The sequence below is a fragment of the Adiantum capillus-veneris genome, chromosome 30, assembly GCF_014529385.1.
Source record: "Adiantum capillus-veneris isolate H3 chromosome 30, ASM1452938v2, whole genome shotgun sequence".
NCBI classification, from domain to species: domain Eukaryota; kingdom Viridiplantae; phylum Streptophyta; class Polypodiopsida; order Polypodiales; family Pteridaceae; genus Adiantum; species Adiantum capillus-veneris.
This window is the reverse complement of record NC_140960.1, coordinates 56,652,306-56,671,935: the sequence shown is the minus strand read 5'-3', so window position 1 is coordinate 56,671,935 and position 19,630 is coordinate 56,652,306. Positions and strand designations below refer to the sequence as shown.

The 19,630-nt window shown below is 43.7% G+C and overlaps 1 pseudogene; it reads right to left on the bottom strand.

The window, feature by feature from the left end:
* Positions 1-15,570: 15,570 nt before the first annotated feature.
* Positions 15,571-16,593, bottom strand: LOC147418009 (uncharacterized; annotated as a pseudogene).
* Positions 16,594-19,630: the final 3,037 nt, after the last annotated feature.

Below are 19,630 nucleotides of genomic sequence, written 5' to 3'. Positions count from 1 at the left end.
ACTCATATCTTACATGTTGAGCCAGTAGTGTCGGGCTGAATATTTCAGTGCTGATTGTGAAGAAGCCAGTGTAGAAAGCTTCTTCAAAGGCTAGGAGGTGATAGGATGGCAAAAACATGATCCTTTGATACAATGCATGTATCAGCTCCTTGGAAGGTTGACCAGATAGATCGTATGCACATTTGTATGTATCTTGAAAGAAGAAGATACTGTCTGTCGCGTGGCTTGGTTTGAATGTCTTGAAGACTGCCAAAAGTGTTTTGCAAATCTTTCTCATCATTATGCAAGATAGGTCAGGTGAGCCAGTGAACAATTTGATGGCGTCCGTTAGGGTTTTCACCATGTATTGAACACTTATTCTCTCGCCTGCCTTCAAGCCTGGCAGCTTCGGATAGTTTAGCCAAGTAGATTGGCTTCTTTGCAATAGCTCCTGGGCCTTCCACGTCCGCATCCTTCGTAGAGGGCAGAAACTTAGGTTATCTCTGATGACTTTTGGTGCCTCTACCAGATGGATTAGGTACTGTGGATACTTTGTCAGCCATGACTTTCTCCACTTGTGTTGAGAATTGACTATCAACTTTACCCCTTCAGGCTTGGAGATGTCTGCTGTGTACAGTGGCATTGTTGGTTCTTCTCTGATTCTTTTGTTGATTGTGGCGGCTTCGTATTTTAGCAAAGGATATGGGAGAGAGGGCTGTATCCATTCATGCCGAAGGTTGCTGTCGTCTATCTTTTGAATCGTCATTGATATAAAGACCCTCTGCTCCCATTCCAAGGCTTCTTTGGCCATGTCTCTGATTTCTGCTTCTATGGCCTTTCGCAACTTCTCTGATTCTTCTTGTGTTAGATCTTGTGGCTCTTGAGAGGGTCCTACAAGGATTTCCTCTTGCACGGGTGTGTCCACAGGATCTGCCACATTCTCTAAATCTATTCCTTCCATGGTTGCTGGCCCGGTGGTGAACTGCTCTGCTGTCTGCTGGCCTCTCAGCTCTTCTATTTGCTTTTGGAATGTCTGCTTTTCTGCCTCAGCTTGCTCTCCCATACTCACAAGGAGGTCATTCAAATCGGCATTTATCTTCTCCGCCTCCTCGAGCTTTCTCTTGATGGTTTCCAGCTCATTCTGCATTGCCTTGTGCTCTTCTTCCATGCGGTTTTGCATGACAACTGACCCCTTGGCCATCATCAGCCTTTGCTTTTTCTCTAAGGTTAACTCCTTCTGGAGCTCTTTCATTTGCTCCTCATAACTGAAGTGGTGTGAGTCGAGCTAGTAGCTCTGACTCTGGCAGGAGATGCCTGTGGCCATTGGATGGTTTGATCTTTAACTTTAATCTGGTCCTTGAGCTCATTGACCTCATCCTGGCTAGCCTCCTGCTCTATCTCTGCCTTCTCTTTGGCATTCCGCATGGCTTCCACTTCCTTGGACTCTTCAGCAAGTTGTAGGGTTAGGTTGTCCCTTTTCCTCTTTGCATCTGTCAATAACTTCCTGAGTTTTCTGTATTCATCTTCAGCTCCTTGCAGTCTTTGAGCTACTGCCTGATTTTCTCTTTCCACCTCCTGGCATCTTTGCAATGCCTTTGCCAAACTGGCTTGCAGCTCTGCTTCCCTCTCTATATGCCTTTGGCTTTGTTTTTGTAGAGTGTCGACTTCAGACTTGATCTGCACTTCAGTGGCTTTGAGATTAGCCATCTCACTTTCCGTGGCCAGTGATTGTGCCCTGAGCCCGGTTAGCTTGGTCATCACCGCATCCCAATCATTGGTGGGTGGCTGCAGGTCCACTGTATCAGTGGCCATCTCTTTTAGCTCCACTAACTACAGGCTCTGCATCTGTTCTTTGGGCCCTGTGCTTGCCAAGTCAAATGCGACTGTGGCTACCTCTTCTTTTGAATATCTAGCAGCTAGTAGATCTAGAAACGTGTTATACCTTGCTTCATTTGGCTCTGGCTGCTCACTTTTGGGCTTAGTTTCTTCTTTTTGATCTTGCTCTTGGCTCTATTCTTGCCTTGAATCTTCTTGATCTTCAGATTTGTCTAGCTCCTCCTTCTGTTGAGTTTGTGGAGGGCTACGAGGAGGTGGTGTTGGCAGTGGGCTAGACTCCGAGCTGGAAGGTGGAGTTGCCGGCTTTTTCTTGAAGTCCCTGTCCGCCTTTGTCTTTCTCTCTCTCTCTTGGCCTTCCTGCTCTTCTAGCAGTTGCCGTCGTACTTCATCCACTTCTGCTTCTGTAAATGGTACATTTGGGATATTTTCTATCGTAGTATCCAAGATCTCAATTTTTTTGATATAATCTTTAAATCTGTCTCTGTGCACCCTTTGGGATGATCTCGACATGGTTTCCAGTGAGGGCTTTGTTGGGGTACGCCCACTGACTTGTATACCTTATACATAGCATAAGTGTATAGGGGGCTGCTCACTCTTTGAGTCTCTCCACCCATATCTGTGTGTCGTGTGTCTCCTTCTCTCTCTCACTCTCTGTCTGTGGTGCTCTCCGATCCCCTTCAATTGGTATTAGAGCGACAGGTGTGAGAGCGTAGATGGACGGCTTCGCGATGAACTCGTCGGCTATGGCAGAGAGGTCACAGATCTGAGCAAAGAAATAGAGGAGGCTTGTGGACAGCCATACAGAGGCTTGCAAGAGATCTCTTAGGAGCTTCCTAGTGCTCACAGATCGGTCCTCAGTTCCTCTACAGATCAGCCCACTGTGTACATCACCTTCCCTCTTCTCAGCAAGCTTTGCAACGGCTACATCGGCGACAGATTGGAGCTTGGAGCTTCCATAGACATGGAAGCACTGTGAGATTGGTGCATTTAGCTCATGCATAGAGGTGGGAAGTGAGTTTGAGACTTTCTATGAGCTCAAAGAAGCACAGAAGAAAGTCGTTCAGTTTTTGGCAGTTTGACAATAGTCTACTGTTTTGCTCATAACTTGAGCTACAAAGCTCCAATTCCAAAACTTTTTGGTTCAAAATGGAGCTGGCTTCAAGCTCTACGACTTTGTAGAAGGAATCATTTTCTGATTAGGAGTGCAGGTGGGTCTCAAATTAAAAACACAGAGACTATTTTCCAGGACAGTTTTGGGCTCTGTTGTTTTCTTTGCTGCAGACAGCTTACCCGTGCACATTGCAGGTAGCAGGCACATATGAGGTGGATTGGTTTAATTTTATTGATTGTGAGCATTTTGAGGTGTTACAAGATCGGGTTTGACTCCCAGGTACAGGTTGAGTCTAGTACCCCCACAGGTGTTGTCAGTTTTGCAGTTGAGTGGTTCTTCTGCAGTGTTGTGGCTTGCATACATGGTCTTTGAGCGGGTAATGCTCTATGTATGCTTATGTGGTGAGCAGTAGATCTTGTGATCAAGTGCAGAGGTTGGTTGTAGATGACATGTATGGTCACCTGTGGTACTCTTTGTGAGCATTTGTTGGACACAGGTTTGCAGAGCTTATGCATGTATGTTGAGTGTAGTTTGATGCGCATTGATTGCTCATTGTATTGAGCTTGCAGGACAATGGTTATTTTGTGTTGATAGCCATTGTGCGTCGAAACTTTGGCAAAATTTTCCCAGGAGTTTTATGCGCATCATTTATGTGATCTAGGTAGAGATTGCGGGTTGCACTCAGCATTTGCGTGCGGTGTTCTCTGCAGGTGGGAGATTTGTGTGTGTGTATGCATCGATACCGCACAGTGTGGGTTTGGTGATTAGCTCACGGTTTGACAGGCGTACAGTTATCTTGGCACACTCATATGAGTGAATATTGTGATGTATGCTTGTGTGGCTATGAGCTAGGTAGCCGGATTCGAGCACTAATGGCTTGAGGTTTTTCAACAGGTTTCAGCTACAGGTTTACAAGTTTACAGGCAGGTTTGAGGGCTAATTTGGGTGCTGAATTTTCAGCCATTGTTTCCTCTTTACAGGTGTCCATGTATGGCTCAGTTGTAGGTTGATCTGGGACACGTTTGTGACTTGTTTATGCAGCTGTTTAAGAGCTGAATTTTGGGGCTGATTTGCAGCCATATTTTTACATCCATACAGGAGCTTGGTTTACTCTACAAGAGCCTCGTACTTGGCATTTGGGATTTGCATCATTGCCATTTGTGAAGCACAGTGTGGTTACACTACTGCGAGAGATTTTATGCGTGGATTTGCATGAGCATTGTAGGTGCTGGAGCTCTTTTTTTTTAGAGCATTTTCTCATTGCAGGTTGCTTCTTTCGGATCAGTTGAGTGCATTTCATTGCTACCGTACCTAGAGTAGAGTTACAGCTCTTGGTTATTTTTGACATTCACTTATCGTAGTCAATATGTGTGAGACTTTCGAGTCTAGAACAATGACTCATGAGAGACGACATTCTCGTTCGTGTCAACACCTGAGATGTTGGCATTGTGGTCACACACGGCACATTAGATGGTGATGCTTTCGTCGTATGAGACAGCACAGGAGACAAGCTAGTCTCAAGGATGCAGAAGATGCTATAGGCTCCGTTGACTTGACAGCTGCAGGATCAGATACAGTGTCTGAGTACCTTAGTGACAGTGAGGTCACATTTGCCTCCTGTATTACTCCTGATTTTTTGACGTCTAAGGATAGTGCACTTCTTTTGCAGTGGATGCTAGACAGGGACGCTATTTTTCATGTCACTCCGTATCATGATTGGTTCAGTAGCTATTCTAGCAGAGTGCATGGTAGTGTGCGATTGGCAGATGGGTCATTCCATGAGATTCTTGGTTCAGGAGATGTGAGACTGTCATTACCGAGCGGTGCATCGTACGTGCTCAGAGATGTGCGTCATGTGTCAGATTTGACGATGAGTTTGATCTCCATTGGTCAGCTCAGGGATAGTGGATGTCGGGTATTGCTGCTTGAGCAATCTTTTGCGTTGCATTTGGGTTCGCTAGTGATTGCGAGAGGTGCTAGAGCTAGCACATGGTACCCATTGCACGTAGTACTGGTGCGAGATGGTCGAGTCTCAATCTTGTTACAGCCATGCAGAGAGCGAGAGACCCGGATAGTCTCTTTTGCTTATGGGTTGCAGGGTGCTTTGCATGGAGTGCAGAGTAGTGAGCTCATTGTGCACACAGTTGGGGCACGACTTGAGCAGTCACACAGAGAGGTGACAGAGTCAGACATGCATGCTTTGCTAGTGACTGAGCAAAGCAGAGAGTCAGTTGTGTGAGATACTTCTATGCAGGATAGACAGGTAGAGCGGTCTTGCTCTAGTGAGTCACGACAGGAGGAAGTTGTGCAAGAGTCTATGCATAAGGAGTTAGAGCATGAGAGCTGTAGTGAGTCATAGCAGATTGAGTGGTCATGTTTGCAGTGGATGATTGCAGAGGAGGCTGAGACGTCAGCGATTATGCAATCATTCCTTTCTATGCTCGACAATGAGCATGGGGATATAGTTGTGCAGGATATGTCTTCTAGCAGACACCTAGAGCAGCTGGTTTGCTCTGAGGTTGCACGACAGGTTGATGCGTCTTTTGCAGACAGTCAAGAGACGAATGTGGCTGACACGCCTTGTCAGTCAGAGATACCTATTGCCAAGGATATATATGTTGATGCATGCTCCGCAGAGCTAGTAGGGCCCGCTAGCATTGCATTGGCATTCGGTGGTCTCATGTATGAGATGCTGATCTTGAGACCAGATATCGTAGCTGCAGTGGGAGCATTTGTAGTTGGGGTTGTCAATCCTTTGTTGACTGATGATGGCATAGTGCACGAGTGAGATATGCAAGTATTGCGTACATACTTGCAGTACGTGTACGGTACGTCTGGTGGTGTATGGACTTACACGGGAGCAGGACAGCCGGATGCACACGATCATCACAGCCAACCAGTGGGCATCGATTGAGAGCGGTTTTCTCTTGCCTTTTGTAGTCTGTAGTCTTTAGACTAGGTTCTCTTGCTTAAAGGCACATTTTCCTTTAAGTGGGAGGTTGTTGGGGTATAGGCGCCTGTGCCTTGCCCGGCCGCCCAGAGTTTGGGCGTCCACTGACTTGTATACCTTATACATAGCATAAGTGTATAGGGGGCTGCTCACTCTTTGAGTCTCCCCACCCATATCTGTGTGTCGTGTGTCTCCTTCTCTCTCACACTCTCCGTTTGTGGTGCTCTCCGATCCCCTTCAGACTTCCATAGCTCGCTCAAATTTCCCTTGAGGGCTCTTTCGGCTCTGAAGCTTTCCATTAGCCGCTCTAGCTGTGCCGCTTTCTGTGATTTTGTCTCTTTGATCGGCACTTGTACAAATTCCTTCTTTCCTTTCTTCAACTCTAGATGCTCCTCTTGCACGGTCTCTAATCGGCGTTTCAACCTTGTGGCAACTCTTGGTGCTTTGGGCTGTTCCTCTTCCTTATCTTCCTTGAGCCTTAGCTAGTCATTCTATGATGGAGGGTCAAGCCATCTTCCCTTGGTGTGAAATGCCCCATAAACCACTTTAGTGATTAGCTCACCCGACACAATGTAGGTGGGGTTCTTGTTGCCCATCTTCACTAGATTGTCATGTATATAAGCAGCACAGTTGATCACCTTCGGCTTGCTCTTCTGCATTGCCCAAGTGAAGGTTGTGGAAAGTGCTCCAGGCGGCATTCTGTACTTCTGTGGCCGCTTTGTACACATGTGGAAATACTGATTATAAAGCTGGCTCATGATTGCAACTTTAGGGTTTGAAATGTCTTCAAAGGTGTAGTTTCTCTTCTTTTCAGAGTACACCTTTACTTCATCTCTTCTTTTGGTTAACTATCCCCTTTGTTGGAGAGGTCTAGTGCGGCTGCCACCACTCTCTGTGTGATTAAAATCACCGTGTCTGGCTTGCCCTGCAGATCCGTAACTCTAGCCACTCCATCTTCTTTGATTGTAGTCACAAATTCCCATACTCTTTTTATGTCAATTCCGGCTGGCACAGCTTCAAAATAATTATGGAGATCTATCTTCTCCTGGTACTTTGCCATCTTGCTTCTGACAAATTCATTGAGCTCCCGCGGTTGCATGGATAGCTCTACTACATTTCCTTCGGTGTCTTTGAACACACGTTGGTAGATGTTCATATCATTTGACTCTAGCAAGTCCTCTTGAATCCACGTGCTGGTTGGCTTTAGAGTTCCTTCTGGGATGACAAACGGCTCTACTTCTTCTAAGTAATCTTTTATGGTCATCTTCTTCTTTTTTGCCGGTGATTTTGCGGCTGCCATAGATCCTGTTGCACTCAGTAGTCCGAAGTTAGCGTTTTTTCCATATCAGTTGAGAAACTGAGTTTTAACTATCCAAATGACTTGAAAGTTGAAAATAAAACTTTAAAGGAACTTGGGAAACTGTGCATGTGCTCACAGTATGATTTTGAACAAAATTTATCATTTAGACATCCTACGCGTAGGATGTCTTTTTCATCAGTTTTTGGTGATACTTGACAGGTTGGTGGCCCTTGGCCTGTGCAACATGGCTATATGATTGGAATTGAGTTTGGGCATCAAAAAGTGGATTTTTGGGCAGATTCAGGCTTTAGTCTCATAAATTGGGTAGGATGTCCACAACAGGTGGCAAATGATATAATGGGTTGAAATTTGATATATGGGCTCCTTGCATCATGGTAATGGCTCTCATGATGTCACATTTTGCACAGAAGGTCAAATTTAAGCTGGAGACATCCTACGCGTAGGATGCCTATTTCATCAAAATAGCTTGATATTTGTTCTGTGGGTAGCTCTTGGCCTGTGGATCATGGCCCTGCTCTTGGATTTTGATTTGGACAAGTTTTGGTGTTGGTAAGACCATGTGTAGTATTTTTGGGCTCAAAAAAGTGTATCTTGGAGGTGTTGGGGGTCAAAAATGATTAGAATGGCTTCAAACTTGATATATGAGCTCTTGAAGGTGATATGAATAGATCTGGAATTCAAAAAACACGCTCTCTAGGCCAAAATGTCATTTAGACATCCTACGCGTAGGATGTCTACTTCATCATTTTTTACAGGTGACCACACAGATTTGTTGGCAATGTGCCCATGAATGTATTGTGCAAGTTTCACGTGATTTGGACAAGTTTTGGTAGGTCTATGGCCCATTATTGCCTCTATGCCCTAACTTGCGTTTTTGCATGCATATGAGGTCAATTTTGGTCCAAATGTGATAAAACTTGGTGGCTAGCATATAAAGGCTATTCAGAAAATGTGTGTGATGAGAGTTGTTAGATTTGGTGCCCAGAAATGGCCTTGAGACATCCTAGGCATAGGATGGCTCCTGATGAAATTTTTACTGAAGGTGTTGCTGGTGCCTGCCCTTAGTCCCCTGGAGTCCCTTTTAAGCCTTATTTCAACAAAAAAGTCAAATAGATAGAAAGTAACTCCCTGTGTGGATTTCAGAGCCTCCGAGTCGTTTTCTGACTTTTGGTTTTTGGCGATGAAATTTCTTGATGTTGGTCTCCATAGCTTCCTGATCCCTTGGGGATCCTTGTAGTATGGTTTTTGTCGACTTTGGCTTCACCGGAGCTCCGTTTGGCAATTTGTCACTCTAGAAGCACCCGTGGTTGCGTTTACATGTCTTCGATGACTTGTGGTGGTCTACCACCATAGGACTTGGTTGTCGATGGTCTAGGAAAGCTGCTCGTGAAGTTTGGTGGCAAACAGATATGCGGTTTGGCCGCGAGAGCTATTTGACGCTTTGTGTGTCTGATGCCGTTTTTGAAGTTTAGTGCCGCTTCGGGTCACCTTTTGGTCATGTGGGCTACATAGACTTGTCGAGCGTGTCGAGATGCTCCTACCCATGAATTTTGGTAGCATTTGGGCGCCTCTCCGCCGATTTCCCATTTGGTGGCCTCTTGCGGGCTCTAGGAATTAGGGTTTTTTCCGATGGTTTTCTACTGCCTTTGGGTATCCAAGACTGGTCTCCTATGCTAGGGTAAGCTGCCGATGAAGTCTCATTGCTTTTGGATTAGCCGTTAGGTGGCCACTTCTACTTGTAGGTCTCTACTGCCCGCTTTCTGTGTGAACCCTACGCTAGTTTTCGCGACAAAACGACAATGCGCGAAAAGCTCAAGGTGGTGAGCCTACCTCTCATGTCTGAAGCCCATCGGGTAGTTGTGTGCGTCGTTGAAGCTGCTGGAAGTTCCGTTCGCTCTAGGTGGCAGAAGCTCTCTCTCAAAGGTCAATAATGGAAATGAGCTTAAAATGAAGTGAAAAATTCTTATAATGGGGGTCCCCGAACCACTTTTCATGAAATTTGACATGTGCTCCTAACTTCTTGCGAGATACGGTTTAGGCTCAAAAATTTCTTGATTTGGACTCCATTTGCCCAGCTTACGAGAAATTCGACGTTTCGGTCAAAATCTGGCCAAAACACGCTTTCCGCTCCAGTCTCATAATTGCACCCCCATTGTACCACAGGTTGTCCTATAGTCACTAATCATCCCCATATTTTTATTTTTCATTACGACCGTTTTTGACCCGCTTTTTGTATTTTTGAAGTTTTTCTGCCGAAAATTAGTAAAATTAAAAGAAAAATAGCAAATCAAACCCAAAAAATCCCCAAAAATCATAATAATCACCGCAAAACATTATATACACACACATGCATTTTTTATGACCGGATTTCTTCGTTTTACCAGTATTTTGCCCGAAAAATGGCTCTTTTTACTTATATACACACACCTAGGGGCTTGATTTGGCGTTTGGCCCCATATACTTGTAGATTCATGCTGTATAAGGTCATATGTACTTGGGTTAGTCCAGAAAATTTCGCAATCAAACAAGAACCCTTAAAAATAGTCGAAAACATGCCCTTTTTTGCTCTTTCTGCCATTGGGTACGCATTTGAGAATGCCTCCCCCCCTCCTAGCCGGAGTCCTCCCGGACGACAAGGTATCGCCGTGCATAGGTTGAAAAAAATTGTGCTAATGCTTGGCCATGTAATGTGGCTCTATTTTATGCATACTCGATCAATGCATGGAAAAATTAATGCTGTGTAAGAGAAGGGTATAAGCAAGATGCTTATTGGCATTCACCGTCGAGGTTTCTTGTTTTCTTTGCAAGTAAAAGATGTAACTCTAATGCTCTTTTTTTGATTGTCTTTCTTGCAAAAGTCGCTTGCTTTGTCGCTACTGTTGATATGGTCTTAGTTGTCTCCTTGGAGAGAATTTTCGTGGCGGATTTGGCCGTAGACCTTGTCTCTTTTGCTTTCCATGTGTAGCTGTGCCTTGCCGGTTTTTGTAGGTTTATGGCTGATTCCACGGTTGTCATTGTTTTGCTGCTGATGGGCATCCACATAAAGCGGTTTGCCGGTTTCAAATGCAGTTGTCTGCCTTCCGATGTTGCTTATACTGAAGGGAGTTCCTGTTGCTTCGGTTTCGGTATCCAAATGCGAGTCGTATTTGAGTTGTTGCTGAGCATTTTCTTTGGGATCCATATCTGTTTTATTCCCTTGGTTTTTGGTTGAACTATCTGCTGCGGTTGAATTCTTCTGTTGTATTGTGGTTTGTCTGCCATGTCATTTATATCCTTCCGCACCTATACTTGTTTTTCTTGTGTTGGTAACCTTGATCTTTTCACTGCGGTTGGTGACTTCTTATGCATGTAGTGAGCATGGTTGGCAGTTCCTTGTTTGCTTTTTAGTGGCACCCTGCCTTTTGGTGCTTTATACAATGATTACATGGTTGGCAGCTGATTATTCCGGGGTTGCTAAGCAAAGGCTACCACCTGTTGTTGTTGTGCATGCTGAATTTTGACTGCATTCACATTCCAATCTATCTGCACATTATACTCCTTTTTCCAAGGTTGTCCCAACAACATGGGGTGTTGTGTGCTTTCATCCTCGACCACATAAAACTTGTGTGGGTAAATATATTGATGTATTTGTACATGCAATAGTCTAGCCCAATGTTTTCAATGAATGTGATGTACTACTTTCCAGCACTTGTGGATAGGATGAAGTTGACCTGTGGGCTTGAGTTGTTTGTATAATCTATAAGAGATCAAATTTGCTTGAGCTCCAGAATCAAGCAATGCCGTAGATTCAACTTGATTGCTACCCACTTTGACTGCAATTATTGGCTCCACTGTATCTTCATACAAAATTCGTTAGTCGAACATCATTTATTCGCAATGGTGGTCCACATTGTTGTTGTTGTCGTAGAAGCTTTCTTTTTGCAATGCGTTCTTTTGCTTCTGCTTGAGCTTCTTACCGTACCCTTTGTTTCTCCGTCATCCGTTGTTTTTCTTGATGGATTTGTTAAAGCATATTAATTAAGACAAACGGCATAATTCGATACGCATAAATTCCCCATTCTGTGGAAAACGTTGTTTTGTGTTGATCTTCTATTGCAATTGCCAGTTGGTTATACCCTGAAAACCCATCTAGAAAGGAATAAGCCCATTTCTCGGCCACCCTCTCAAGTACATGTTCTGTGATCGGCAAGGGATAATTATCCCTTATGGTGGCTGCATTTACCTTTATGAGGTTTACACACACTCGCAGTTTTCCGTTCTTTTTGGGGACAACCATAATGGGTGACACCCAATCTGTATGTTCGATTTCATAGATGAATTTAGCATCATCAACTTGTCAGTCTCCTCTTTGATTCGTTTAGCAAATGTGTCATTATATGTATAAGGACGCTGTTTGCTAGGTTTGGCATCTGATTTCAAAGGAATTGTATGTTGACATATCGATGGATCAACTCCTTTGAGGTCTTTGTAGAACCATGCAAAAACATCTTTATACTTCTTGAGAAGTTGTGTTAGCAGTTCTTCTTCTTCAGGCTCTAAATTGGTTGCGATATAGACCGGCTAAGGCTTCTCACCTGGTTCAGCGAGGTCTATCCTTTTTGTATTTTTCGGCCCATCGTAAGATTCCTGGTTTGTTCTTTCCCTGACTGGTGGTGTCATTATGATTTTTCTGTCCTGGATGGTGAATTTCCTATAGTGTGATGATACATTCATGTTTCCCTTTTCTGACTCTTCCTTACCATCACTATCTTCCTCAGTAGTCCATACCTCTCGTAAAGATTGTTTTAGTTCTTGGTATTTCTGTTTATGCTCCAGTTTGGTCCACTCTGGGTCTTTTGTTGTTTCTCTTTTTGATTTTTGAGTTTTGTGATTTTGTTTCTGTTTTAGATTCCCATACTTGTCTTATTTCCTCTCGCGTTCTTTCCCTTTGAACTTTTGAGAATCTTCTTGATATTTGATCTTTTACACAATCCTATGCTTTGACAAGCATTAGATAGTGAGTTTTATCTTTTATCCTGGGCATCGAGTTCTTTCTCATTTTGTTTTCTGCTCATTTTCTCCTATAGCGTTCTTGGCGTCTAGGGTGCTGATTGGCAAAATCATAAAATTTGATATTCTCTGTTTTCTCCCCACACTCGCTTGAGTTGTTTGAACACTCGTTATCTGCATCGTTATTTACCTCCAGATGCTCAGAGGAGTTATAAAAATCTTCTTGTTCAGGTGGTTCTACAAACTCATCTCCTCCTGGTATAAGGCTTACCATGTAATAGGGTAGCACATCATGGCCATCTTTATCGCAAAATTTTGTTGTTGGACTATGTGTAATGGTGCAAACATTCAATGTTGCTAGTATGTGTTCACATTCCACAGGTTCCAAGGCATCTTCAGGAAAAGGTTCCGGAATATAATCCTTGTCCTCAATAGCTCTTTCTAAAACGCATTCCTCTCTTTTTAAGCTCCCATAATGTGAAGCTCCGCACATCCATAGCTCTTTTTGTTGCCCTAACCATGCTGGGAGTTCCGCCGACCCTGCTAATGTAGCTGAATTAAACTCTTCCACTGGTGTCAGGTTCACATCCTTGTAACTATGGTCTTTCAAGTGAATTTTGGTTGTTGTCTCACCATGTCTGAGGTATATGTGGTCGTAACCCCAATCCTGGACCATCTTTAATTGTCTCATGAATGGTCTTCCCAAGATGATCTCGTAATTGTTCTTTTTGTCGAAATCGACTATTGAAAATGTATGCTCATACTCGATCCCGCATGAAGTGACAATCACTTTTTCTAAGAGTCCTAGAGGCTTCTCCATGAACCCATCTGCTAATTGCAATTTCATTCTGGTAGCTCTCAAAGCTGGTTTTCCCCATTTTTTCGAGATTTCCTTGGTGGCGATTGCGACTTCTGCTCCACTGTCAAGAATAGCTTTGGAAACTACTCCTTGGAATTCTACTGGTAACGTGGTGTTTCCATCTTCTCCCTCGCAATATTCTCCAAATTTTTTTAAAGGTAATGGCCTAGCGTTTAGTTGAGGCCTGTCCAATTCTCTGATCCCTTCCTGAAGCTTCGAGGTGGGATCTTTCACTCCAAATTTTTCTAGGCATTTGCCTACTGTGGTCCACATGTTTGGTCGTAACCTTAGGAGTTCGGCTAATGTGATTGTGCATGCCACCTGGGTGGACAATAACTCAATCAATCCTTGTGAATCCATCACTTTGTTAGAAGAAAGTCTTTGAGATGGGATTACTCTCACCTCAGACTTGGCTTCATACTCTCCTAGGTAAGAGGGTAGAGTTTTCAGCGAGTCTGGTTGGCTGTGCCGCGAACTAATTGATCCCTGGTCTCCCCCTTGTGAATGCATATCAAAGTTCATTTGCGATCTTGCCTCAAATTCTTCAATAGGAGGTAAGATCTCATTTTTCTCTTTTCTCGTGCTGTTCCTGTGGTAACTCACCCTATTAGCTTCGTTGGCCTCACGGATTTGCTTCCACAGATCATCTAGACCATTACAATCCTTACCCATTTCTACCAATGTTTTAGGCTGGAACCCGTCACTTGCCTCATTTGTTGTATTTGGCACTATGATAGGCTCTCCCCTACACTCATAAGCATTCGTGAGTCTTTCCTTCGTTTCTACTTGTTCCTCTAAACTTGGTTTGATAGGGGTTGGAGCTGGTACTTCATGCTAATTTGCAGGTTTACCAAGCGGATTTTCTATCAAAGATTGAGCTGTTTCAATCATCTTTCTACACATTTCCAACCTCTGTTTTTTCATTTCAGCATATGGATAAGTCATCCATCTTTGCTCTTGGGTTTGGTTCTTTTTGAGTATGACTTTGTAAGCTTTTAAAATTGCATCCAACTGCTCATTTACCTTGTCTGCCAGTACTGATCCTCCTAATCCTACACTTTTGGGTTCTGCTATTTCCTTGGGTGCTATGGTTGCCGTAGTGTGCGAGCTTAGGCTAGCTAGATCCTCTAACCACTCTAATCTATCCTTTGTGTGTTTCAATTCTTTGGATAGAGCCGTTTGATTTTGTTCTCTCCTGGCTTTCATACGTGCCTTTCTAGGTTTCCAAGTGCTTCTTTGATTTTTTGTTTCTGAACTTGGGGCATCGGTTTTTGGCTCTTCAGTTATGGGTTCGTTTGTCATTCTTTGAGCTTGGGCTCGTGTCACTGCCTGAATAGGTATGATTGTCTCGTTTTCTAACCCTCCACTGGAAGGCAGTGCTTCCAGCATGTTCAAGGTAGCTTTTGCTCCTTTGCTCGGGTTCTTAGGGCAATCAGAATCAAATGAGTAACTCCACACTCGGTGCAATATGCGTTGACTCTAATGATTTTATCATGAGGAGAGTCTCTTAGCCAATGGTCTCCGCCACACTTGTAGCAGGGTCCTTTAGGCTGTGGAGGTGCTCCTTGAGCTCCTCTTTGTTGGTATGCACGTCTCTGCCCGCCTATGCCTCCGTTGGTTATGAACAACAATGTTTGTTCATCCAAGCTATATCTTTCTTCTCCTGCTACCTGCGGAGCGGTTGATCGTCCTGTATTTTCTATCGTGCTCCATGGTTTTGGTGTTGAGGATTCTTCCGGTGGATAATAGGCAGGATTTGCAGCATATCCATTGGGATCTTCATAATATGCATGCATAGGCACCAAAGCCTTCTCTTCTGATTCGGTTATGGTTGGTGTGTATCTTATGCCAACTGGTCGTAATCCTGGTAGGGGTGGTTGTTGCCCCAACACTGGTTGTGGTCTTTCTACACCTACAAGTCCTGGTAGGTTGCCTGCTTGATACCTGGGCATCGATGGAGCTTGAGGAGATGCTACCTGAGCTTGGGGAGCATAAGGTCTCTCTCTCACATATCCCTTGTTATAATAACATTCCTCTGTCCCATGGTTTGTCCATTTTTGTTCAATAGCACACCACTTGGGCTGTTTAGCCTGGGGTTTGGCGTACAAGTTAATCTTTTTTAGCACTTCCTCTACAAGTTGCTCCTGGTTTACAACTACCTCTCCTTTCGGTGCTGTCTTAGAAGACTTGCTTCCGCTTTGTTGTGAGGATGAATCATCATCAAGATCCTTGAACTCACCCTCTTTGTAGACCGCACAACTATCCACAAGGTAAAGAGCCTCCTTAGTTAACTCATTTAACGTCGTGCTCCTCTTCATATGTAAGTCCTTCATGAGGTCTGCATTCCTTGGTCCTTGGATAAATATAAGCATAAGTTTGGACTGAGGTGGCAGTTCTTCCACATGGCAGAACTTAACATATCTTTTTAGTCATAGGGCTGCCTTTTGCACAGATTCCCCGTCTTTTTGTTTGAATTTATGGATTTGTGAGACTGTATTATGAGCTATCCCCCTTTGTGAGAATTCCTAGATAAACTCGTCAAACACCTCCTCCATAGACTCAAAATCTCTACGCTTCACAGAGTCGAACCAAGTAGCAGCGTCATCCTCTAGGGTTAGTCCAAACCCTGCAAATTGGGTAGGGAAGTCTAACACCTCTTCAGCTCTAATTACACGCACAAAGGCTGCTACATGATCTCTCGGATCTCTGTTTCCCGTGTATTTTTTGTTTACCCATTTTTGCACTTGAGATGGTCTAATTCTATGATGGTCTACAAATCTCATCATTGGATCTCCTCGTTCCAATCTATATACCTCCTTTGGCCTTCTGTAGTAGGCTGGTTCCTCTCCCAATGGTGCTCCTAAGCCATAGTTTCTAATAGTTCTTGCCAGAGATGGTTCATCTCTTCGAACTCGTTCTATGGGTGGTCTTCCAGGCTCTGTTGACCCTTGAGTTTTTGGCTTACTCTCTCCTTGATACCGTGAATAGAGTGGTGGTTCTTGTAAATCCCTTAGCCCTCGTGCGGCTTGATAACCATCTCGGTTTTGGTCCTGTTCCAATGTTGCACTCTGTCGAAGCCATGCCTGCAATGATGGTTGAGTTGCTAGTTGGTTTTGGTTGTTGAGTGTCTGTGGTCGGGTGGAATGTGAGGTCGCGTCATACTCCTCTGAAAAGGGATTTGTCGACTTGCTAGGGGTGTAGGTGGCTCTTGGCACTTCATCGGGGGCATATGTTGATGCTCCTAGAACTGTTGCCTTTTCTACCTCCTCTGGGAGAATACGTTGGTATTCTCGCCCGTACTTATCAACAAAAACGATATCTTTCCCCATAGCAATTTCATAAGAGAATATGTAAAGAACCTTATCTTTGCTTAACTCGGTTGGGTATGGTTATTTGCAACAAAAGTAGGAGACTATTCCCTCGCTCTCATGCTTGTAAATTCCCACATTCTCATTATAAGTTGAAACCCTGGTTGTTTTCTTATCATATATAAAAATCGCTCTAGATCGATCAATGTTTGGAGGCGGTTCTTGAGTTTCTGAAACCATTTTCCCCTTTGTCACGTTATCTCCATATCTATTGTAATCCTCAGGGTTACTAACTATCAGATAGTGGTTCCCCTTTTCGTCTCGAAATCTATCTCCATCATCATAGATTCGAATTATCTCCAGTCTTTGAGCCAACCTTTCTTCAATACAAATACATTTGCGTCCTCGATAGTCAAAATAAACTAGGGCTCCCCTCGAGTTTGTTCCTTCTAAGAAGATCATAGTAAACTTGGAATCATTCAAAGGATTTAGGGAGGTGCTTCCTTTTAGCATAGGGCCGTCATAGGTGAAACCTCCTGGCTGTTGACTACCCATCATGAAGAAGGATTTGTCTGATGAAGTGTCAATATCACTACCCTCCTCAATAATTGGTGCTAGTGGATCTAGCCTTGCCTGAGTTACACTCCCTTCGGTGGACACTAAGCTACCTTGGTCACCTGCCACCTTTTGGTCTCTAAAAATGTATCTTCCTGATCTTAAATTCATCAAACTTAGCAATGCAATTTATTACAAATCCAACCACTCACCTGGCAAAGGATCAGTCTCCGCACAACTTCTTGATTTGTTACTGAATATATTTGTTACTGAATATATCGGCAATCGAATCAAAGCATCTAACCTCTAGAGGTGATTTTAGTAATGATTGGTATAACTGGAGAGTTAATCTCAACCACTACTATATTTTATACACTACTGGTGTTCTAAATTAGGTCTGCTAATTTGGAACTGTACTTCCCTCGGATGTTGGTCAATTTACCTGAAAAGTCTTAATTCTGTCTTTGCTCTATCAAAAGGTCAAACAAGGTCCAAATTCATTTCTGAAAGAAGTTCTGGAACCCTTCAGCCAAATGGAACCTCACTGTATAAGCTCAGTCAAATTTTCTCTTCACTAAGCCCCAGTAGACATCCTACGCATAGGATGTCTCCTACTTTGTTTTGCCTGGATTTTTGCACTATGGATTCCCCTTGATGTTCTGAGTCCACATCTATTTTTACTTTTTGATTTGGACGCCTATAAGCTGGTCAATGGATTAGAAATCTGTTTCGATAGCTTGCTGTTGGTCTGATCAGTTTAATCAACTCCAATTTGGACCAAAATTGACCAGGAGGCTTGCCTCATGCTATACAACACCTTGCTATGCCTACAGTCAGTATCTGGCTTCAATTTTTTGCTTTAGAAATTCTACGTGTAGCATGTCTTTTTGCTCAGAATGGCTTCAAATACACAACACAGACTCTCCCTAAGGTTTTGATCACTTTGGTATGCTCAAAATTAGGTTTGGAGTGCAAAATCACACAAATGACATCCTACGCGTAGAATGTCTTTTTGGTCTGTTTGACCCAAGACTTGACCCACAACTTCCCTTGATGTCAGCAACCCAATGGTATGCTTAGATTTTGGTTTGGATTTCCAAAGTCCCCAATTTTAGCTGTTCTAGACTTTTCAGTCAAAAGTGCTAAAGTTTGCTTAGAACCCAATTTTCTCACCCAAATGAGATGAAACCTCTCTCAGTCACTCAATATATCATGAAGATCATGCTCATGCAGCCATCCTATGGTTTTGGTCTTAAAATAATGCCTTGGCACAATTTGGGTAGGATGTCTGGCAATTTCTGTCTATCTAGCCTTATCCTGCCAAGATATGGTCAAATTTCAGTCAAAAGTGCTAAAGTTTTGACTTTTCAGTCAAAAGTGCTAAAGTTTGCTTAGAACCCAATTTTCTCACCCAAATGAGATGAAACCTCTCTCAGTCACTCAATATATCATGAAGATCATGCTCATGTAGCCATCCTATGGTTTTGGTCTTAAAATAATGCCTTGGCACAATTTGGGTAGGATGTCTGGCAATTTCTGTCTATCTAGCCTTATCCTGTCAAGATATGGTCAAATTTCCACTTTCCAAGTGAAAATAGGGTAAAACCTACCTTCTGAACACACTGGTCAACTCAAAATTCCATAATTTCCACCAGATTAGCCTGTAGACATCCTACGGGTAGGATGTCTTCTAGCTTAAAATTAAATTTTTTCCTGATAGAAATGCTCCTGATGCTCTGCAGCTCTATCAAAAACACTCACAGTAACTTTTGGACTTCACTTTAGCTTTCAAACACACTTTTGCGTCTTTTACAACTTTGTGATGAATCTAACAAGCAAGTATACATGCATGAAGTGCTCTAGATCCTGAATCATGATGTCCTACTTACCCTACTCCTACTCCTCATGTGAAATGGTGATAATGGTGTTTTGGTTACTTCTTGGCCTCTCCGGACTCTCAAGCTCTCCTCTCACTGCTTCTACCACTCCAAATCCTACTCTCTACACCACAACTTAACTAAAAACTACCTAAGTCTACCTAAGTCGAAGGATCTAAGCCAGACACACGCTCCCTAGACTCCCTCTAAGACCTAGAGAGTCCTCCACCCTCTGATCCTATCTAAATGTGAAACGAGACTCTTGGCAAGCCAAAGAATCCCTCTCCTCAAGGACTAGTCTCGATCACCTGCCTAAGGTTTTCATCCCCGACAGCGGCACCAATGTTGGACGGATACGCCACGACGGACGTCAGCACAACGAGAACTCACCTAAAAAGATTTTTCAGCTAAGGACGAAGCTCGACCCGCAGGCGCATGGAAGCAAGCACGGGGTGTCAACTTACACTCGACCGACTCCTAACTAATTCCTACAGAGGTCTCTACCCAATGTCTAAGCTACAGTCTTCAGGAGTGCATAAGAGGAAACTTCCTACAACGCTTCCTAGAGCCAAATACCCATCAAACGATCTCGAAATACCATAGAACTTGAAGGAGACCCTAATAACACCAATAGGTCGCTCTCCCTAAGGCCCTAGGGACCATGTGTTCTGACGTTTGTTCAAGGGGTGGGGCCGGCATCAATGCAGGCACTCGAGGTGTGTCTGTCCATGCTAAGGCTGGTCTATTGGTCATTGCGTGCTTAGTACTATGCAATGGCCTTGGTGAGATCTGCTAAATTCATCTCAGATATCTTTGTCTCCTTAGCAATAGGCTTTAGGGTCATT